The sequence below is a fragment of the Lactuca saligna genome, chromosome 2, assembly GCF_052625555.1.
Source record: "Lactuca saligna cultivar CGN05327 chromosome 2, ASM5262555v1, whole genome shotgun sequence".
In the NCBI taxonomy this organism is placed as follows: domain Eukaryota; kingdom Viridiplantae; phylum Streptophyta; class Magnoliopsida; order Asterales; family Asteraceae; genus Lactuca; species Lactuca saligna.
The window spans coordinates 190402925-190427686 of NC_136418.1; the positions used below are offsets into that span (position 1 = coordinate 190402925).

Below are 24762 nucleotides of genomic sequence, written 5' to 3' on the forward strand. Positions count from 1 at the left end.
CCAAGATCACCGTGTGGTTCCCACCTTTTGCCCTAAGTTCGTTCTTGCGTTAGTTGAGGTCGAGTGGTGCTGCAGTTAAAATTTCATAATGGTCCCATTGATGAATACCCATCTCTACATATGAAGTGCTTGAGCTCAGATTGATTATTTAGAACGGTTTTGTTTCTTTCTCGAGTTGGCTGTTGGATGTATTTGGGTCTATATTAATCATTGTTCATAATTGACCCAAGAGTTCTTTATCTCAAACGTTCTACAAGTCACTACATGGTGTAACTTTTAAGAATCCTGTTATTATAAGTACTACTCTATTAGTGATCGTAGATTTGTTGAAGATTAAGCACTCTGAGATTGAAGCTTGAAAATAATGGTTTCCCTTTTGAATTTTGAAGGTTCTGGAGGATAAATGGTGTTTTATAACTTGGAGTTAGCTTGTCCAGTTCAAATAAAGGTCTCAACTTTCTAGCTCGATCCCGCATGGAAGTTTTAGGCGTCCCATTTACACAGAATTGCATAATTTTGAAAATTCAAGTTAACAGATCTAATTAGGTTTGCTTCTTCTATGCTTCAGAGCCCAATTCAAGAATTTGAAGAATTTAAAGTTTATTCCAACCCTTTTGGTGATTCAGATGCGAATGCATAATAACACATTTCAAAACATTGATCCATCCTATTGTGTAATTTCTTTAGATTTCATTTGGTGCTCTTTTGTTATTATCTTTTAGCGTTTGGGGTTGTTTTGCCTACAAAAACAAAAAAATAATAATAAGTGGCCTAAAATGCTAATGAAACTAGCGATTACAAGCCTACAAATTATGGGGGAAAAATCAAATCTAAAAGAAGAATTGAATGTAAGACTGCAATTAAAAAAATCATGTGGCCTAAAATCCCAATGAAACTAGTTACAGGGATTGTGATCAAGGAGGATAAAGAAATAAATGTGATAAAGTAGCAGTGGAGAAGACGACTTACAACATTCAGTTCCAGAACGTTTTCAATTACTTTCCTCAAAACGCCGAAAATCAACAAGGGGATTAGAGTTGGAGAAAGAATCGTATCAATAACAAACGTAATATGTGAATTAGATTTTTTTGGAAGGAAACAATTTAGAATAATTAGAGTAATTAGAAAAATAAACTTATTTTGGTGATTTTCTAGATAAACGACGGCATCAAAGGGTTCTACACCCAACCTTAATTACCTAACAACCACTAACAACCACGTATTCACTTTTCTTATATATATATATATATATATATATATATATATATATATATATATATATATATATATATATATATATATATATTAGTCCATAGTCTCTTTTGTTTATTTGTTGAGTTTGGGCAATTCGGCAGACAAAGGAAGAACTAAGAACAGGTTCGTTTTTTTATTATTATTTTTTTTTCTTCTAACGGTAATATTTATAATTCATAATTATTACTACTTTTTATAATCGTCGGTATTTTTTTCTAGTTTACATTGTTATGGGTATTGCTCATTCAACATTTTGATATAGTCAATTATGTTTCTAGAGTTCTTTTATCATAATTTTAATTTTTATCAAGTATTTGGTTGATTATTGTTATTTTATTTTCAGAAATTATATCTCCTAAATATTTAGCTGGTAGTCAAAAACTTAAAAAGAAAAAAGAATTGACGAATCAACAAAGACTAATAATGGTTCTCTAGATAAGTTTTTCCAAAAAAAACCTAAAGTTCCTTCTCAAAATCAAAATAGTGATGATATTCCTGATAATTTGGGTGTTGATGTCGAAGGAAATCAAATTAATGATGTTAATGTTGATAATGTTAATGTCGATGGAGATCGTGTTGATGTTGATGATGGTAATGATGATGGTGATGACATTGAAGATGATTAATGATGTTAATGTTTCTCGATGTTGCTATTAATGAAGTGAATATGCTAATTGAGTACTTCAAGGAGTTTAGAGAAACAGGGTTCTCCAAGGCGATTGATGGTGCGAATGAACTTTCTGTTGAAATGAATATTGATTCGATATTCTCTCAAAAGCGGACGGTTAGTAGAAAAAAACAATTCGATGAGAATTCAAGTGATCAAGATGTTGTATTTTTAGCCGAGGAGAACTTTAAAGTTAATTACTTTTTATATATTGTTGATCAAGCGAGTGCTTCTCTTAAAACAAGATTTCAACAATACAAAGAGTATGAAAATATTTTTGGTTTCTTGTTTTCAAAAAAATTGAAGGAATTTGATGACAAATATCTCAAGTCATGTTGTAGCCGTCTCGAAGCCGCACTTAAGTTTGGTGAACTGTGACATCCCAATTTTCACGGCCAGAAAAGACCGATTTTGTTTATGATTGTTTGAAAATCAGAGTAACATTTTACAGAAAAGTGTTGCTGAATTTGTTCCCAGTAAAACATGATAAATACGTTATCAAAGGATTTATAAAGAAAAGTATTTTTATTCATTTTAAAACATTTGGGATGTTATCTTCAATACAGAAACATAAGTATAAACAGAACTTACATTCATTTACACTAGTGATCTACACCTCTTTAATCTCTCAGTGTAATGTAACTTCGTATCGGTACCTGTGATTCAAATAAGCTTGAGTGGTTCAGATTGGGAAACCTGGTGAGTACATAGGGTTTTCAACCCACAATAATATAATCATTATGTTTAATTATCAAACAATCAATTAACCCAATCACCCCATTCCCATTATCTTATTTACGCTTAAGGATCTACCCTACGAATCAGCTATTCCTCGTTCATTCATTCCTAAGGATTATCCTAAGGAATAGGAATGAAATCCATCGTTGCTCATGACACATCTGTCAAGCACAACTGCTAATATTATCACTTAGGCGCAGCCGCCAGAATTGTGACGTTCTTTCTGGGGGCGCATCTGTCAGTATAGTCCTTTAGGCGCATCTGTCGGGGTTATGAGGTTCTCTATTAGGCGCTTCTGCCGGTATAGTCCTTTAGGCGCATCTACCAGGGTTATCTCGCTTATTGACAATATCATTTTCGAGAGTCCACTCGTAATACAGGTCAATGGGTTTTTAGAGTACACCGGTGAACACATCGTTCACAATACCTACAGGTTGCGAGTCTACTAGTGTTCCATTGGACTGTCTAGAATAGTCTGTGGTTGTCATCCATACTCTGCTAGATGACGGGGCCAACATTTGGGAACAAGGTTTCTCACATCGTCCACCTCTCACCCTTACCTCACGGTCTATATCACCTCTCAACTCATCATCCAAATTATATTTCATCTACCCATGTTTTACCTAACATATTATGTAGATATAAATATATATACAATTTAAATCATATAAAACTTATATAAAATCGTTCATCCAGCATAGATAGTGTAACAACCCAATTTTCACGTCCGAAAATTTCATTTTAAAACATTACTTTAGAAAACATTAATAATTAAAAACATTGTTTGATCAAACCACAACACAACGCAAACCATGTTTAAAAGCCAAACCATACAACCCATCAAAATATCAGAGTACAAATCCCAGTGAATCTCGTAAATGCGGAAACCAGAGTGTGTGCATGATGTGCCGCTACCGCGCCAGCTCCTTCCCCTTCGAAGAAGAGGTATCTGAAAACAAAACTGTAAAACGTAAGCACAAAGCTTAGTGAGTTCCCCCACTGTACCACATACTACATAATCACATAACATACATAAATTTGTCAGGCATATCTGGGTGCCCGACCTACCCCTTCGGTCCTCTCGACCGGATATTGCCTAGCATATCTGGGTGCTGGCCTCCCCTTCGGTCCTTTCGACCGGATACTGCCTAGCATATCTGGGTGTTGGCCTCCCCTTCGGTCCTTTCGACCGGATACTGCCTAGCATATCTGGGTGTTGGCCTCCCCTTCGGTCCTTTCGACCGGATACTGCCTAGCATATCTGGGTGCTGGCCTCCCCTTCGGTCCTTTCGACCGGATACTGGGGACTATTTCACCCCCCTACTACTACCACATAACACGTATATCACATAGTCTAGCAACCCTAGATGAATATCACAAAGACAATCATCTAATCACACATCTCCTACTGGTGGGTCGGCATTGTGGCCTTAGACCCACCGCTACTGGAAGGCAACTCACCTCAAAGTAGCTGCTGAACTGATCGGGAACTGACTGACTACTGCTGCTCCGGAACTCCTCCGACTGCAATTCCCACAACATACTTAATCACACACTGCTAACTATCCTTTGGGTAAAAATACCATTTTACCCCTGGTCTAGCCCTAAGTCAAAACAGAGTCAACTTTCAGTTGACTCGACTCGCCGAGTTGGCTCTCCAACTCGCCGAGTCCCTATCCAGACATTTGTCCTGGGTCCCTGATTCTACTTGTCGAGTTAGGCTATGACTCGACGAGTTCTTCTTCTAAATTGACATTGAAGTTCTTCGTCCTACTCGCCGAGTTGTATGAACAACTCGTCGAGTTCATCTTCATCCGATGAACACTCATGCTTAGACTCACCGAGTTGCATGAACAACTCGCCGAGTCTGTTCTTGGTCTATGAAGATTGTCGCGGACTCGCCGAGCCAGGCCATGACTCGCCGAGTCCTACCATGGGTGAGTTCAACTTCCAACTCACCGAGTCACCCCCTGTGACTCACTGCTTAAACTCGATACAGCATAAAGGGACCAATTCGGAGACTCGCGAACAGACTCGCCGAGTCATATGAACGACTCGCCGAGTCGTTGCCATGCACCTACTAAATACACGGATTTGCTCGATTCCAGTCCATGCCATTCATAGATCTGGACTTCTAGGACACGAATCACACGTAAAGTTTCCAACTTTACGTGTGGATATTCACCAATATGGATTTTAGGGCTCAAAATGTCTCAAAAGGGTAGATCTAGGGCTAACAAGCAACATGGGGCCATAAAGCTAACAGATCTGAGCTCCTGGAGCTCAATCTCGCCTAGATCTAGAGGCCAAACATCTTATTATGACATGCAATGCACATACAAGCTTGGGGATTTGACCAAGAAAGACCCAAATGAAGTATTAAGCATAGAATCATGGGGAAAACGGGTTATACCTCAAAGGAACTGCTGGAAGAACACAATAATGCCCTGAATGGCTTCCCTTCTTCTAGATCTACTTCCTTCCTCCTTCCAAACCTTCAAAAACACACACAATAGCCTCAAACTCTCAAGGAGCAGCTTAGAACGAGGTTGGGAGCTCTGAGGGGTGAATGGGGGCTGGCAAGGGGCGGATATGAGGTTTAAATAGGGTGCAAACCCTTGAAACTTAGGGTTTCATCCAACAGCGGCGACTCGCCGAGTCCAGGATATGGACTCGCCGAGTCGCCAACTTAAAACGTGTCCTGGGTCACGTCCCTACTCGGCGAGTCGGACCTATGACTCGCCGAGTCCAAGGCTAAAGTAAGAAATATTCGAATAAGATTTACATACCAGAAATCAGGTGCTACAGATAGCAAGTATAGAGATAATATGCACAAGTAGCACGTAGTTTATATAAAATAATTCATATGTACGTGTAAGATGAAAGGGACCATGCACTCACTTGATAAGGTGATGACTCGGTACTCGGACAACACTTTGTTACTGTTAAAACAATTTCCCTCGGACAAAACCTAGTATCATTATCACTAGAGTTTAGTCTAACATTCACCGAGACTAATTAATAGTCTTGCTATTATTACTATTATATAAGTGTTAAACAATACTCTTCACCCACTATGTACAGACAGGGGCCAGAATGAAACACCGGAGGGCAGGATCATTTTGGCATATAGCACTTCTGAATCCAGCAACCCAAGCAGCCCTCCAAACCAGATTCCCCGTACCGCGAGTGGTTAAAAATATATTACAATGACACTTATATAACTCATAATAATAGCCCAAATACTCATTATAAGTTCCTAATAACATTACTATATTGAAACATAAGTTATACTGAAGATAGGTTAGACGTAGCTCACTTACAGCGGGTTTTCTCGAAAACCGGGCTTCGCCAGAGCAGCATTCCCGAGCCGAAAGGCTCTTTTCTCGGGGCTTTGGGAGCCTCGGGGCTTCCTTCGGGTGCTATGGGGTTTACCTAGGCTCAGGGGGGGTTTTGGGGGCTAGAGAGAGAAGAGGTTGGAATGGTGTGAAGAATGAGGGAACCCGACACTTCTATTTATAGGCTGGAAAACAGCTCTACTCATCGAGTAGGTCCTCCTGCTCATCGATTCCATGCCACATGTCACCTTCTGGTGGCTTGCCTTGGGGAGAAAGCCTTGGCCCATATTCAGCCACGTCACCCGATTTCGCACAGCACCCTGTCGACTTCTAAACCCCGTAACTTTTGTATACGAGCTCCGTTTTAGACGTTCTTTATATCCACGCGTAGGTAAAAACAAGATATACAACTTCCATTTTGATTCCACCGGCTAATTCTCGATCGATCTTAAATTTAAGAGTAGGAGGAGATTATATTGTTAAATGTCCGCGTAAAATTCATAACTTCCACATACGGACTCCGTTTTCATCTGTATTTTGATCGTTGAGTTCCTATTAACGAGACTTCAACTCTCGTTTAGGTCACATAGGCCAAAAACCGCTCGAACTAAAATTCGAGTTTCGGGTCGTGCACTGCTATGCCAAATCTTAGAAAATTCATAACCTCCTCATACGAAGTCAGATTTGGGCGCTCTTTTTATGGATGCTCTTGATTTAACATATTCTACGACTTTAGTTTAGATCACTAAGGCTAAAATTCGTTCTGTCGTAAATTCACTATTTATGTCTCCTAGTGTCGTGCCGGTTTTGCCGAAAAACTTCGACGGGACATAACTTCTTCGTTATAACTCGGATTTCGGCATTCTTTATATGTACGGAACCCTTGAGACATATTATACAACTCGGTTAAGATTATTTATTCTAAATAATCTTTTGTCAAAAAGTCTTTTTCGTCCCCTATTATCTCTAAATTGATTAGCCCGGATCTACGGGCGTTACAATTACCTCCCCCTTAGGATGAGTACGTCATGGAATCATCAATGAAACACGGCTCACATGATGACTCCATACGTTATCTCTTCATCCTAAGTAATAACCGTAACTTTGATGTTTCTTCAAACGAGTATCTAACTCTAAGACTTCTTGACTGTAGGCGGTGTCCGATCTTGGACCCGCTCTTTATCTCATGTTAGACTTCCAATCGTGATCTTCATGTCACGATCTCAATCTTTATTGGCGAATCCCTCTTTAACAAACTTGAGATAAGTTTCCTCCTTCAATTATCATAATAGACTGATAGGTCATGTTCTAATGACCTCTCATCGTATGATGTATTGCTTGGAGTCAGGTCTTTTAGAGTCTTCCAGAACTGACTATACTTTCCTTTATATTCTAATCTCATCTTAAAAGGTAGCATTTCTAGCTACAAGCAATCGTCGCGATACCTCTACTGATCGCTTTGATAAATTCTTCCGGCTTAAGTCAGGTGCTACATCGAACTTGGTTCTCGAAACCACGTTACATACTCGTCGTAATCGGACTTAATTTGGTATGACCACTAGGGTCGGAATAACAATCATCTTCTTAGTCATTACCGAAACAATGGTAATGACACACATGAACAAAACGGAATCAACTACTAGCTTCTTGGTAACCTTTTGAATTTCCTTGATCCAAGCGTGATTCATGTGCTTCCGGTAGTATAGGCCTCTACTACCATTCACACATACTCATACTCGTCCCAAGTATTATCTCGCAGTTTTCCAATTCATTATCATAAAAAACAATTTTAACTACTTGCACCTCCAAACCCATGGGGATAACTGTACCTACAGTAATACCAACTTGCACCTCCAAACCCATAGGGAGAACTGTAAGTTTTCCTGCTCCAACTTAATTAGCATCATACCAAAAGCACACCAAGTAAATATTTTTTGAATACGTACTGTTGATTATAACAAAAATATGCAGATTTCAAATAATAATTAAATAAAAAAAATGACCATTTCAAACTTTAATTTGCAGACTACTTGATACCTAACTCTACATATCAGGAAAAAAAGGCAAAAAGAAAATAATTTAAGATTTACCTCTTCCAATTAGAAGTAGTGGTGCCAATGAAGAAGTAGGGTTACCTCAAGAGTCAAGAGTTTAATTTAGACCTTTAGTCAATTAACGCACCTGATCATCCGTTTTCAGACCTAAATTACATTAAAATAGTATGGCCAAAAAAATCAGTGAAATTAAGATAAACAGGATTTAGGATTGAAAAAAAGTCAACATTCGGCATTTTGCAAATTGATAAGTGTCTTTTCTTTTATGCAGTGGGGAGAGAACGTTGGTGGCGGTAAGGATGGCAAGAGGATAAGGTGAGTGTTGTGAAGTGTAAGGTCCTCATGGCAGTAGTGCCTGGTGCGATCCAAAAAATGGTGGTCGTTGAGTCCTGTAGAGCACCTAGATGAAGAGAAATCCAACATGTTAGGGATAAATTTAACAATAAAAGGGACGAAGATTCAATTCACCTTTTTTTCTCTAATTCAGCATGTGTCCCTAATTCACCTTGCAGACCACTTACATTAAGATCATCTGAAAGAACCAGGGTGCAAATATTAAAAAAAAAACAACTGAGATAATTTCCCAAAGTTATATGTTGAATCTACAAAAATACTGAAAAAAACTAAATAATTATCGTTGAATTCCCACAATAAAGTAAAAACCTTTTCTTAAGTGGAAATGTGAAATGAAGTTTACCATGAAGTAGAGGAATTTGACTCGTTAGTTTGGCGTTGCCAAACCCTAATTATCCACAGGAAGTAAATGAACATCACAGTCATTACAATGAACAAATTAACCAATTTTAGTGCGACACAAAAAGCAACAAATCTAAGAAAGATTAATTCAGTTTTATAAATATACAATGAAGATGGGAATTCAAATTATTTAAGTTTCATACCAGGGTTGGAACTTGAAGCGACGTAAGAAGGAAAGGAAACTGAGTATGAAACTATCAGGCAACTTATCCCTTTCAAAAAAAATTATGAGGTTTCTGCTTTGGTAAAACAATGGATGTCAATCAATGAGAAATTGAAAAATAAGGAGAAAATGAAACATTTGAGGACAACGTGAACTCCCTAACACACCACACACCACTGGTTGCAAAATAAACCAAAAATCGAACTTACTAGATATTCCAACTAAAAATCAGACTCGATCATGCTTTTGTTGCAAAATAAACCAAAAAAAAAAAGAGCATATGTTGCGATAGGGAAAGATACAAAAAAGTTTGAAGCCCTACCATTTGATGTACTGCATCTAATAGTTCCAACTTAGATCTAAGGGTTTTATTTGCGAATCTTGCTCAAGATAAGTAAGGTTACAAATCAAGGACCGGTGGAGTGGTGTCAGATCGTTGTCACAGGAGTGATGGATGATCATGTGATGGCGATTGTGGAGAATATGAACCCGTGAACAAATATAAAAAGACTAATTTATACATGAAGATGGGAAATCAATTCGTATTTACTAACAAGACCATAAGTCGATTTAGGAAAGGAAAGCCCATACTTGTGAATTGAAGGCATTGAGCATAACAAGGGTCTGACATCTTCAATCTTCTTCAAATTACTTGAAAATCAACAGCATTAAATCAAAGAAATTAGGAAATTCAAAACAAAAATCAAAATTAAAATTTTTAATTACTTTCCTTGATTCAAGTTTTCAAACTTTTGTCAAGTATTAATGAACTATTTTTGCACAATTGATGTGTACAAAAAACTTTGTAATTTATACCTCTTAAAATTCAAGATGTGACTAATATGCTTTATAATATATTTATAATATAGTATTATATATATATATATATATATATGTGTGTGTGTGTGTGTGTGTGTGTGTGTGAAAAAATATAAATTATGTTGTTATTAAAAGGAAATATGTGAAAGTAGGTTTCTATTTTATACATTTAACTTTTGTGCGTGATAATATTACTTTTTATAATCAATTTAAATAATAAGAAAATATGTCATAATAAACTTGAAAACAAAATATTAACTATTTCATTCTTCAGGTTTGCTTATATAGAGAGTTGATAGTATCTAAGATAACTTGGATGTACTGAATAAATAACTAAGGTTGATTAGCCTCACGAATTATCCCCGGATGTTCATTCTTCTACCAAAACAACTCAAAATACCAGATATCTACATTAATTAATATTAGTGTTTTAGTTTACTTTATACAACTTAAATCACCTTCAGAAAATCAACATTATAAAAACCAGCAACTTTAGTTTTCTCCACTTTGATCAAGTCACATTTGTGGAAAGTTTTTTCTTACGTTTTTTGAAAAAACACACACACACACAAATGAAAAACGCAAAATGTAATAGGAAGTTAAAACTTAAAAGAAAGAACATGGTGGTGGGAGGAATGATTGTAAAGATGGAAAAGAGTAACAAAATGAGTTAAGTTGCCTTAAAACAAGCAACATGAAGATATGTACTTGATTCACCTTGGTCCTTAACATATGCCGGGTGTGCGACCGCATAGGCCCACATTGTTTGGGGGGCCTGATATATATATATATATATATATATATATATATATATATATATATATATATATATATATATATATATATATATATATATATATATATATATATATATATATATATATATATATATATTTGAGATGTCGAGATTAAAGTATGTAAAAAGTTGGTGGTGGACATGACAAAGGCGCTTGACATTCATGGCTCAGGCTCAAGTTCGAAACTCGGCGCATGCAATTCTATTTTTTATTTTTATTATAATTCTTCAGCCCATCCTTCTATATAGATATAATATAGGTTCAGGTTCATTTGAGACCATGCTAATTTTGTGAGACCATGAGACCAAATCTAACAATAATTTTAAAATGCAAAATAAAAAGAAAAATCCAAAAATTATTTTTTTTTAATTATTATTTTCGGAACTTTATTTACCTAAAAAAATTAAAAAAATTAAAAATAATAAAAAAAATTACCGTTTTTTTTTAAAAATACGTGAAATATTTTAATAGAATATTACACTGTACATTTCTAATATGATTTTTAGAATGTTTAGAATATTCTACTAGATTTGTCAGATATATAGAATATTCTACTGTATTTTTTTGTTTTTTTTTTTATATTTTTTTGTTTTTTTTTTGGAAAATATATATTTCGAAAATAATATTGGAAAAAAAGATTTTCGAAAATTTTCAATTATTTTACATTTTAAAAATATTTTTGTTTTATCTAAAAAATGAATGGTTAGAATTGCTTCTGACAGTCTTAGAAAATAGGCCGTCTCAATAGTGTCCACTCAAAACGACTCGTTTCATACAAAGTTAAATACCAATTTTGCCATGCTTTATTTCACCGCATTTTCAATAAAACTCACCTCATCAAAGTTCTCTTCGTCATTCTTCAATTTCAGCTGTTCGATCTTCTTCTGCTACAGTCCTCACCGCAATAACTCTGTATTTAGAGTTTTCTTGGCGGTTCTTCTTCTCCCCATGTTTTGCACAATAACTGGTTGTCTCCTCCAAGATCGTTTCATCGATTGCCAGTTCTTCTTCTCCCCACATCTTCTTCTCTGATCTATGACTTTACGATTGCCTTTTTTTGTTGCCTAATTCATCGATTTCATCCATGGAAATTAAAGTAAGGTATGTTTCTCTTAATAACCTTTGATTCCCATCTACTTTCTCCTGAAATCAAAGATAGCTTACCATATGACAAATGTAATTTCAATTTTGAAATCATGTTTTTCGGTTGAAGCTGTATAACCCTAGAAATAGTTCTTTTATATTTTTCTTGACAAACACGGTGGTGTCAGGGATTGTTATCGTCCTCCGGCAGAGACAATGCCTACCCTAATTGTCTCTGGCAACGATTGCTCTTCATCCATTGTTCTTAATGATCGATTTTTCTTCCATACTTACCTTGAAGATAATGAAGTTGTACACCTAATTGAATCTATTTTTTATCAAAGATTGCTGCAGTCTTCCGGAAGACTTTGAGGCTAACTAATGAGAGTCGCAGAAAGATTGCATCTGGGAAGATTGTTACATTCTTTTAAGATCATTTTTATTATCTTTCTAATTTTTTTTTCCATTTATTTTCCATTTTTTTTCCAACAGCAAGTAACCCAATCACTTTCACACACTTTCACACTTTATGGTCTGCACCTTTTCGCATCATTCTTGCTTTGGTTCTTCTCTACCAACAACTTGGTGTTGCTTCAGTACTTGGTGCATTATTGCTAGATCTCATGCTCCCCATACAGGTACTATAACTCATACATTACATACATACATACATACATATAACTTGTAATTTGTCATGTTGAAACAGACTTTGGTTATTAGTAGAATGCAAAAAATTTCAAAGGAAGGACTGCAGAGAACCGATAAGAGAATCGATCTCATGAATGAAATCTTAGCAGCCATGGACACCGTCAAGTACTCTCCTCTCACTCTCTCTTTCATTCTATTCCATTCTGTTCAATCAAACAAATCTTAAGGAATTCCGTTTTTGCCCCTCCATATAATACTGTCGATTACATGTGATCTGTGTAACTGATATGCTATTTTAATGTGATTTCAAAAACTTACCTTATTCACGTTTGGAAGGAATTGACATTTTTTGCATTCTACTAATAACCAAAGTGTGTTTCAACATGACAAATTACAAGTTATATGTATGTATGTATGTATGTATGTATGTATGTATGTATGTATGTATGTATGTATGAGTTATAGTACCTGGATCCTATTTTCGATTTTCATTAAACTCAAAGTTAAATTATTATATGTTATACGAATATTATCCATCTCCCAAATTGATTTCCATGTAACTATACGTGTTTCAATACAACAGAACAGGGTCACAATATCGTTTAATTCCCTTTTAATTAGTTTTTGTTTTTTCATTTTTACCTACTTTAGCATTGTACTTTAAATTTATCGCAGTAAACCCATACTTGTCAAACTTTTCTTAATTTTTTTTCGAAACTCAAGATGCTCTTTTAAAAATAATTACATGTTAACATTACAGGGGCAAAATGGTCATATCCTTATTTTGGATTAATGAATTTTTTTTTTGTTAAATGTTAAATGGTCATTTTTTGTCATCTTTCTTAACTTTAATCTTTTTTCCATACAACCCCTGTTTGAAACAACCATACTTGTTGTTTTATAGGATCACAAAGCACATTCTGCTCCTAGAGTGGATTAAGTAGCGCCTCACAAATTACAAAAATGACCATTTTACCCGTGGAAACCACAGGTAAAAGATTATTTTTTTATTTATTAAATTAATAAGATTTAAATTTTGTTTAACGATGAAAAGTCATGGATATCTTGATCTATTGTTCTTCAATTTCTACAAAGTATTTGTGAGAGACTTTGTGAAAATCAAATATTAAAAATATCTTGCGATGCATGTCTTGATTTAATTGGATTGCTATTAACAAATTTGTTAGAGATAACAATTATTTCCGATCTTAATCAATTGGTATGGATTTAAATTAGAGTTTCCTTTTAAATGTATTTAATGGTTTCCATCTTTTCGATTTAAGGCTTTTAAAACTTGGAAAAAAATAAATGAAATATATTTAAGGCCTTTAAAACTTGGAAAAAAAATAAATGAAATATAGCATTATCAGTTACTAAACCACTGGGTGAGTATAAATTGGCATCACATTGATCATGAATAAACTCGGGTTTGAATAGACTATATGTTGCATTGTATTTTTTTCAAGATATACTATGGCATTAAACTTTCAATTTAGAAGTTTTCCATATTGTTTTTGGTGCATTGTTTTGTTCGAGAATATTGTGTTGTCTTTAAAATTTTTTTTCCAGAAAAAACAGAAAGTGGACAGTAAAAGGATTTAAGGAATTGTGTGTCTTTTTTTGGAGAATAATGGGTTGTGTTTCAAAAAAATTTCCATAAAAACAGAAAATGGACAATAAATTATGTATAATATGCAAAAAATAGTTGATTTGTATCTTTATTTTCTGATTATTTCATTTCATTTTGTATTTTCATGTAACAATTACTGCTCTTTCGATTATTTCATTTTGTATTTTCATGTAACAATTACTGCTCTTTTTATTATTTCATTTTGGGGTTGAAAACTATTTTACTGTTTTATAAACCTTTTCCTTGTCGCAACTTATCTGTTTGATTCAAAATCTTTGAAATTTCTTATTTTATTTTAAAAGTTCAGTTTTAGCTGGTTATGGAATGAATGATTGCATATAAAGCAGTGCAAAGGCCTTGGTGAGAGATAAGTTCACAGACTAAATTTGGGTGTAGAAGGAGAAGTATGTCTATTTATGTCGGGTTCCTCATACAGTTTTCTTATATGCCCGTTGGGGTTTCAAGTTGGACTAATTGTCATGTTATTATTATTTCTAATGATTTATTTTGCATTTATTTGACAGATGTGGAGCAGCTATTATGAGTATACTTCAATAACATTTAAAAAGATTTTAAATAAAGGTCTATTTTGAATACATTAATTTTGCTTGAAAAATCGGATAACATTCAACAAGCAATTCCAATCCACATATAAATAGTTTTAACGAAACTATAATAATACGCATACATTTTAATATATCTGATTATATAGGGTTTATTTTGGTAACCATTAAAAACATTTTGTATATAAATAACCTCATACTTTGCTTAATTACGTGTATTTCCATACCAGATGGGCTAACTAATGAATTTCCATTCATTTTTGCAGAGTGCTAAATCGTAGGCCTAAAAAGAAGTTTGTGAGCAAGAATTTGAGATAATTTTTGTTGCTTCTGTCTAAATGCTTTAATAAAGTATATGTCTAAATGCTTTAATAAAGTATCTGTATTTGTATCAAGTGGAATTTTTAATAAAATATCCTTTTGTGTCGTATGTTTATTAAGTGATTGTTTACATTTTATTTTTATATGATGTTAGTTTTTTTGCATCACACAATATTTATTAACTTTATAACTATTATGATAGTTATAAAACTTTTTTAGTTAAAATTTGTTACAATTTACGTTAAAGTTGTCGATATTGTATATAAGTTTGTTCCCTAGGCAATGTTTACTAATTAGAGGATATTACCTTCTCTTTTATACATGTTTTGATGAAATTACCATTTTTATTTTATTTAAAATTTTATGATACTTTATTTAATTTCAAAGATGACAAAGTAAGAACATAACAAGGTTTGAAACCAATATACTTAATAAACGAAGAACAAGCCAATTGGAAAAAGGAAAAGTAAAAGTAATTTTAAATAGTTGGTGTTTACTTCTTTTAGAGGAAAATACTAAATTTTAAGGTTTTAATTTTATTAATACGACCTAATTAAAACATTAGGTATGATATAATAAACAATGTTAATCAGTTTTGTTCATGATATTTATTACTATTAAATGAATTTGTTTCATTTTCATGGTAATGATCTTTGCGAATTCATATCTAACAGAATGGATCTCAAAGACTCGCAATTAATTATGTAAATGCAAGAAATGACACCATCCAAAAATATTGACAATTAAGTATAAATTTTTTTATCTTTTGTAATAAGTGGATTTCATCTTTGGTCAATAAAATTTGTAAAGCACAAATTTCTTACAAAAATTAATACAGCCCATACTCCAAATTAACTGCATCATCATATTAACATTTATGGTTCCTAATTCACAAAAACTATACATAACCAAATAATTTATATAAAATTATAAAATTTAGGAAATTATTTATTATTAGTTTAATAAAATTTTATAAATCTTTTACCCGTGGTTTTCACGGGTTGTAACCTAATATATATATATATATATATATATATATATATATATATATATATATATATATATATATATATATCTTTATACCTTAAAAAGCATTTATAAGATTTTGCTGAATTTTAAGAGGTATAAACCCAATTGCAATATGTACAACCAGTTTATGCAATGTTTTCATCCAATAACACCCCTGTACGCCCAACAATATCCCCAGTTTATTGCTTAATACTTCTAATTCCTTCAAACCGGGCTTTGACCGAGCCCTTTAATCCTTGATCGAGTCAATGTGGAATCCAGTAAATCACAAGATCTCTCCTAAAAATTGTGATTTTGGTATGCCTTCCTTATATATATTGAGTTGATACCACAAAGGTACAAACCATTCATCTCCAAACAAATTATTGTTGTATCACACATTTGCTGTCATTATCAGCTTTGGTATATATATAACCCATCGCATCACCGTCTCTCTTCCTCCTTCTCCGTCTCTAAAAACCATCGCACCACAACCACAAAGCCATCTTCGTCCTTCATCACAACCACAACACAATCTCCCTTATAATAACCATAAACCCACTCCTGCTCATTGTATCCATCACCAACGATCACCCCTGCTTATTTTTGCCACTAGCAACCACCACTCTCGACGGTCATGCCGCTAACAACCACTTGGTAAACCTCACAGCTCCCCTTTTGTGAATCTGATCCTCTCACCCTTATCTTTACCATCTCTCCTTATCTGTAACCCTAACTAGCCATCAGCCTACTCACCGTCTCCTGGAAACTCCCCACCGGCACCATGGCCTCACTCCGTAACACGGCCACATACCTCCTACCACTCAAGAGCATTGCACCATCGCTATCAGACCCACCGGAAATCCTAACCCCTCTCCTCTGTTTTTCACCACCATCAAACTCACTACCACATCGTCACTATTGAGCAACCATGGTAACCCCGTTCCTCTTCTTTTTCTTATTATTTGCTTTTTAGTTCCCCCTCTCTCCTCATTCGCCCCATCCTCATCCATTCTGTGATTTGTGCTTAAAGGGACTCATATAGTTTTGATTCTTGGCATGTTATGAACACGTAAATATAAGGAAATTAAGTTTTTCTAGAAAACGAAAAAGTTTTGTTTCTTAACTTATCCTGCGATGATAGAAAATTTATGATGATACTATGAACTTTAACATATCTATGTTGTTTAGTATGTGAAACAAAGTGTTTGGAATGCATTTCTTGTGTTTACTGTTTTGATTCTACCTTTTCTTTCTTTCTTTCTTTAGTAACGTTTCTTTATAAGTTGCTTTCTAATAATTATATTTGTTTAAATTTGGTATTCATATAGATTCATGATAGGACAGTTTATTAGGTTATTTTCATGGCTTTTGACTAAGTCCCCTATAATCCCTATGTTGAATATCGGATAAGTTGGAAACGGATTAAGTGGGGGTCAATTAGGTGAGTTTCAGAATTTTTTGAATTGTTTTGAAATAGTTTCAAATTCATTTGAAGTATGATTTTGACTCATTCCTTTAATCTGAGTTGTTTTGAAGCCTTAGAATCCGGAAAAAAATCATTCATTTTTGGCTCATTTTCCCCTATATCAGGTGCTGGTGTTGTTCGTCTCCTTCCTATAAATCATTCCCATTTCACTCTCTAATCGGGTGAAAACCTGGAAACTATGATTTTGATTTGTTGTTTACTGCTTCAATCGAATTGGTTTCAGGTAAACGCCATTCTCTCTATCTCCCATCTCTTCTAATATGTGAATACTCTATTCTCTCCATTGATTTTTAATTTACTTTGATTTTAGTTTGGTTTTGGTGTTCGGTTGATTTTTTCTTTTGATTTCCCTTGACTTGCAATAAAAGAAAAGGCATGACCGGGTTTTAAGAAGAAAGGCATGACATGACTAAGATTTAAAAAGAAACATTTGGAGATTTCTACATCAGTAAGTTATACAGTCATGGCTGGTTTGAATGTGTCATACTGTAATTTCTCTAGAATTGGTGCAGTTTAGATGTACGAAAGTTGTTAGTGTACTTTGTATTTGAGAAGAGAGGAAATCACACAGAGAACAAGAACAAAGCTCAAGGGAACATTAGATGAAAAATCTTAGTGCCAACACTTTATTTGCTTTGTCATGCTCTTCTAATATTTTGGGGGCATTTCAAAAACTTATCAGGGATGAGGCTCTTTGGTGGAACCAAACATAGTGTATATGGATGACTTGACACAATCTACAAAAGATTACAAGTATAATCAGATTCAAACTTTGTTTTCACTTTTCACTTTGGGCAATGTTCAGTTATATTTTGGGTTTAAATGTTTAAAAATACATTGTTAAAGCATGCCTGTTGAAAAAGTACCTTTTGGTTACTTAAAGGAGCATAAAATAGACAACCTTAAGGTACCCAAATATTTGAAAGTTATATAAATCTTCTATATGTTTGTTTTTATAATCATGAATTAATACCCAGAGTATAATTATTTTATGTTGTGTGATAATAAGATTTCCTTCATTCATATGCTTTTGCAAGTGTCTGAAGAAAACTAATATCAGTAATCTAAAAGGGAGGGAAAGGTCAAGCTTTGGAATCCAAGAATACGATGTTAGATAGAAACAAGAATCATATCAGGGGTTGTTGATTAAGTTGGTTAAGTCTGTTGCTATTATTGGACGCTCTTCTGAAGTACATTGTGATTTTAATGGTGATTAGAACTACACTTAATATATTAAGCCTTCTTTTGCTACCTTTTTTCATTGTACGGTGTGTAAACAACGTCTTAAATTGTCTGCAGAGCAATTCCCTGAAATTTTCTTGGCACCTTGCTGCATATACAAATTTTGACCATTTTGCCCTTGGTGCTGATTTTTGGTTTTCTGAGCCATACTATAGCTATTGATGCTATTTCTCTGTTGCTTTAGATGGATTCATGGAGTCCTATACAAATTTCAATTGTTGGATTTGAAGCCCTTTTTCAACTTTTGTCAGTGGCTTAACCATTTTTTGCCCATGGTGGTTGTATTTGCCTACTATGTGTAGCCGACTTTGTTTGTTGATCTTCTTGGTGCTGCTTGGTTTAGAGTTTTTGGATTACAAATACTCCTTCTGTTTACCTTATTCAATGTCTAAATAATTATTCTTTTTCCTTTTTTTTTTTATGTGTATTAGTTTAATTTAGCAATTCAATATTTTGTTTCCTAGGCATTATCCTTGCCTATCCTCAGGTGGTACAATCACTCTTTAAATTTATTGACATACTGTGTAAACATTGATTATTATTGGTATTAAAATAAGGCATAAAACATCTTTAGACATTGTCTATGCACTTAAAGGTTTTAATCTACCAATGGCGGATGAAATATAAAATGCATTTCTGACCTTATCTATACACCAATATACATATGCAGATATTGATGATATGCTTTACCCTTATTCCCCAAAAATGATGGAACGGTTATAATTGATTGCTTGATAAAATTCATTTCCTTTATCTTATCAAAATTTTTATATTATCAAGCAAATACAAAATATATTATAAAGTGTATTAGTTAGCATCAATAAAGAATAAGAGCATACGAAAATAATTTTAAATATAAAGAAATATAGTTTATATTGGTGGTTATTTCCCATCCTTGACAACTATGTAATCCTCCTTTTACATTTTACTTATTATTATTATTATTATTATTATTATTATTATTATTATTATTTTAATATATCTAATATATTAACAAAATGGAGGGGATTATGATGACTTCCCGATATTACGTTTTTTTACGTGAAAGTAGGTAAAAAGTTCAATTTTATGATATGATTTATAATGTAATGTTTTAATAAGTGAGTATGATGATATAATATATAATATATTTAAATTGAGATTAAGGAAAATATTGTTCAGCTTTAAATATATATGGTAAACGTTTAGTGTTATGGAATTGTATCAAACTGAAATATAAAACGTGTTGAAACAATTTGATCATAACCTTAACCCTAAGATTTGTGTATTGTGTTATGTTAACACTTTTATGTAAATAAAATCTCTTACTTAAACCATTTTACTTCATATCGAGTTCATCTCGGTTTCACATTTGGACATTGTGAACGTTTTTGTTTAGTGTTGTGTTAAACACTACACGGTTGAAAACAAATTTACCCCAACTTTAATCATATACTTTTTTTTTGTTGTCGTGTCCATATGTTTCTCTAGATGAGTTGAAAATCTCTAATCAAACCCCGATTATTAATGTCGAGTTAGTAGATAATGAGATTTTTTATCACCATTTTTTTAGTATACATTGGATGTTGGATCAAATGTCTTCAAGACTTTTAAAAAAACATGGATTAAACGTTATAAATTATGGAAAAAATAGCAAATAACAATATTTCAATTTTAGTAGGTTAAGTCCAAAAATGAATTTTAAAATATCTATTTTTACAACATATTTCGTTTTAAAAAATGGTAAACTTTTCTTAACATAGTTACTTAAGCTTTCGATAAATTAACATCAACAAATATTTGAAGTAACATATATTATTAATATTACATCTCTAACAACTATATGTTGACCATACCATGTGTTCTTTATAATATGACATGTTTCCGAAAGGGAGAATAATTGTAGAAATGAAATTATCCATCAAATGAACTAATTACCGAAACAATCTATATGACACTACTGTTTTGTATGGATACACTGTTAGAAGGGCAATGCTACAATATTTTTTTTGAAATACATGACATGTTTACATTTGATCTCCTCGTGGTCATTTGCAGTTTTCAGCTCTTATTTTTTATACCATTTCAAGCAATAACTCGATGTGTTGGAAGTACATGACATATTTATCTTTGTCTTTTATATTGACATGTACACATGGGTATCATTTCTTGTAATGGTTGGTATCAAACATTATTTTCAGACTTTGGAATTGGAATCCAGGATTCAACTTCTTTTAAGCACAAATGTTACATTTAAAAAACTATCAAACAACATTTTACTAAACAACTAAAAGCTTTTAATATTTATCGAATATAATAAATAAACAATTATATTATATAAAAAAGTATCAAATATATTTCAAAAGAAAACTAATCATCATCTGGAAACTAATTGTCGCTCATATACTATTCGTTGGAGGATACAATTACTTCAATGAAGAAAATGATTTTTTTTCAAATATTATAATTATTTTAAAAATGATCTATTTTCGACACAAATAGTACATTGTTAGACCCAAAACAACAACAAACTCTTAATTTTAACTAAATGATTGCACCGTATTCTGTACCACCGTACACCTTCATCGAAAAACAAACTCATTGAAAAGAGTCAGCAGTAACCACTACATCATCATCACCGCCACCTTCGCATCTGGCGCTTGACGCGGGTAAACGGCTAGTACCTTAAAAAGCATTTAGCATGTTTTGCTGAATTTTAAGAAGTACATCCTTTAATACATCATGTACAACAAGTTTATGCATTTCAGAAAAATCATATCCCTCATTGAAAAAGTCAAAACTCAGATTAATTCTCTTGATCGATTCATTGAATACTGATAAGTCGGCAAATATCTATGGATTCTGGCCGGCTTCCTATTGAACTTCTCCGCGCCGTCCACATGATGTTTGAATGAGTATACCTTGCTTTCAGCCAAAGGAAACCGACAATTACTAGATAGATGTTATAAAATCGCATCTTTTCTGTTAGTCAATTAAAGCCCTAAAATTCTAAACTCTCTCAATCTGAAGAACAACACATCCTCCGTACCAAATCCAAACCCTCATCACTCTTTTTTCAATCTTAAAATGCTTCAACTCTACATTCAAGGTAAGTTACGATTTCAAACCCTTAACCTCACTCTTGATTCGATTTCAATCCCTAAACCTCCATCCTTTTCTTTTCTTTGTATGTCTAATGAAGTAGAATGACCAGGGCGTGGATTTGTCTTCGACATCACAACGGGCCACCGACGTTAATACAAGCAGCCGCGACTTCAACCTGCATCACTACAAGTCGCATCTTTCTCTCCATAAACCCTATTCGAAGTTGCTACTTCTTCCTCCATCGTCATTTAACACAACAACCACTTCCATCTTTAGTTAACGCAACCATTGCCACCTGAAAGAGATGGAAACCCAAAAAGATCATCCTTTCTGTATTTTTCTTAACTATATTTTTATGTACAATCTTTATTGCATGAAATATTTTAAATAGATCCTTAGATTTTGAACGGTTTCAAAATTTTAAATATTTCTGTTCAGTTTTGTGGAATGATATGGGTTTGCAGGTTGGTTTCCTTATTTTCTGAATTGAGGATTTGATTACGAAACTCAAAATCTGGAAAAAATAAGTGATGGGTGAGATTACGACATTGCAGGTAATCGTCTAATTCCTTTGCTTATTTATTTTTATTTTCTTCTAACAGATAGAAAATGCATGCCAACTGTATGTGGAAATGCCCCAGTGAAACTAAACTGATATTTCATGGAACAACTTCTTAGTTAGTCATAAATAGTGGTGATAATATACAGAATGTGAATTTTCTGATGTGAAATTTATATTTTTTTTGTTGGAATAGGTTGATTGCAACAAGAAGGCTTAATGCGAACATATTCACATCTTTTTTAACTTCACTGCAATTCTTTTGGCAATCAAGGACGACGCACCTATAAACACAAACAATAAGGGTTGACATTAGCCAGAACAGAAGGGGTAAATTGCAATATTAAAGGCTCAGGACAGAATCATGGCACTTGATCTTCCTCATGGTGGGCATCTGTCACACAATCCATTCTTTTTTATATTAATTTATTATAATACTTAGTCTCATCATGAGTAATCTGATTTCATTATTTATCCTAATTTTGTAAATTAAACCAGCCACAATACTAATGGTCCTTGTGATGAACCGTAACTAATGCTCCAATTATGTGATGTATTAGCTAATATATGCCCTACACTCTTCCATAATCTTCCCCTTTCGTGACATGTTTTGAGTTTCTGTTATTTACAGTCAATGAAATTATGGAAGAATGGAAAGGCAAGGGGTTCTTTTCTGAAACTCTACCATATAATATCTTAGTTTTAATTTTATGGGTTACTTTGTCATATTTGATATGTTACCATTATAATCATAATTGTCGATTGTTTTTGTTTTTGTTAATGTTTATTTCAGGTTGAAAGTAGTTTGACTGATAAAAATACAATGATCTGGTGATGCTATCAGGTTGCATATCGCCACCTATTTTTGACAAATTAAATCACAAAGGGGTATTTTCCAACATTCATTTTGACAGCTATGTGATCAGGTAACTAACCACTTTCTTTTTAGTATTGATTTGCTTTGTTTAATCAGGAAAACAAAATTTTTGCAAATTTTTTTTTTTTTTTTTCTTTTTGAAGGTGAGTTGGAGTGTGCCATTATGGAAATGGATGAGAGGAACAAGAACTTTGTAGCCCTGAAACCATAAAGATGCTTTGAAGAGGCTATTTTCCCTTGATTGTTCGAACCCTAGCCCTAAGTATAAAGATGCTTCACAGGAGCAACAAAATCTTCTTTTTTATCGTAGCCCAAGTATACTAAATGATGTCTTGATTTATTCATCATTTATGTTTAATAAAACTTTATGCTCTTTTGGTTGATTTTTTTACTTTCCCTATGTAGATCTGGAGTTCATCTCGAGTCTACAGAGTTCAAAGTTCATAAGATGATACAAACCTGACTCTTTTTCAATTCTATATCTTTGATTTCTTTTTACATGTCTTTTTTCATGCAATTGAGTTTTTGTCTTGGTTCTATGTCTGTTCTTATTAGGAAATAGCAAGGTCACAAGCTATTAGAGTCTTCAAAAGGAAATATTATGTTTTGATACAAATATGTCTCACTTTTAATCATTCTAAATTCATAGATGGAATATGATGATGCTTACATGGCCAATAAAGTCAAATTGACTAAAATCATATGGGCAAAAAAGAGATTTTATTTTGGTTGCAGTTTTTTGGACTGTAATATGCATAAAGGTTGAAGGACGGTGTTATATGGAAGACAGAAAGAAATGGTAACATGAAAGAGAGAGGGTGGATACGTGCGTGTGTTTTGGCCCCAGGTATATAAAACTATTTAGAATTATTTAAATTCAAATGTCAATAAATTTTTTACAAAGGGTAAATATGTCGTTAGGGACAATCTTCGTAACAAAGTCCAAACTTAGGGACAAAATTACAAGAATTATGCTTTGGGTGATGCATGGATTCAAATTTGTTGTTTCTATTTAGTCATTGGACTTAATCTGTTAAGCATTATATATTTGAGTTTCTTTTTTACTTAATCCTTATGTTTTCATACACAGTATGAGGCAATTGCATAAGAGTGGTCAAAAGGAGTTTAATGAAGGGATTTTTTTTATTGCTATAGAGGAATTTAGGTTTGAAACAGGTTAGGAGTGGCTCGCAAGAACATTGGCAACAACTATCAAATGTCGAAATTTTCACATATTGCTTTAATATATCCAAAATTCCTAGAGTATAACATGCTAATTATCATTGATCTAACATATAAAAATGCAAACATGAGTTTTAACAGGGAAAAGTCAATTAATCAACAACGTGTGTGACTGTTAGCATAAAAAATATCAATTAATTGTTTACTATTAATTGCCATTTTATTTTTGCACTTAACTGGTTAAACTGAGTTGGACTCAGTTTTTGGGTGCTATTTAGGCCACTTGAAGATAGTTTCTTTAATTGTAAGACCCATAGCTACATATGTATGAATAAATAAGACGACAAAGAACATAGATGGTAGTGATACATAATTTTTGTAAAATACCAATTTACTTTTGATATAAAAAAACAATGTATTTTGATTTTTAAAAGAAAACAAAAACATACATTTATTTTTAAAAAACAAAAAATGAGCTTTTATTTAACAC

At 33.2% G+C, this 24762-nt stretch overlaps 2 long non-coding RNA genes across 12 annotated transcripts; both read left to right on the forward strand.

Annotated features, from left to right (window-relative positions):
• Positions 1 to 11388: 11388 nt before the first annotated feature.
• On the forward strand, positions 11389 to 14950 carry LOC145028614 (uncharacterized). 6 transcript variants are annotated; one of them, XR_013676084.1, is made up of 7 exons: positions 11389 to 11687; positions 12014 to 12307; positions 12376 to 12482; positions 13222 to 13308; positions 14250 to 14351; positions 14472 to 14529; positions 14777 to 14950. It is a non-coding gene; the product is annotated as an uncharacterized LOC145028614 (long non-coding RNA). The 6 variants fall into 6 exon arrangements; XR_013676083.1 differs by having other exon boundaries at positions 14255 to 14351; XR_013676082.1 differs by lacking the exon at positions 14250 to 14351 and having other exon boundaries at positions 11858 to 12307.
• A 6448-nt stretch (positions 14951 to 21398) lies between these two features.
• Positions 21399 to 24549, forward strand: LOC145028616 (uncharacterized). 6 transcript variants are annotated; one of them, XR_013676090.1, is made up of 6 exons: positions 21399 to 21658; positions 21764 to 22208; positions 22410 to 22599; positions 23007 to 23139; positions 23234 to 23937; positions 24181 to 24549. It is a non-coding gene; the product is annotated as an uncharacterized LOC145028616 (long non-coding RNA). The 6 variants fall into 6 exon arrangements; XR_013676091.1 differs by having other exon boundaries at positions 21764 to 21986; positions 22119 to 22208; positions 23234 to 24549; XR_013676094.1 differs by having other exon boundaries at positions 21752 to 22208; positions 23234 to 24549.
• Positions 24550 to 24762: the final 213 nt, after the last annotated feature.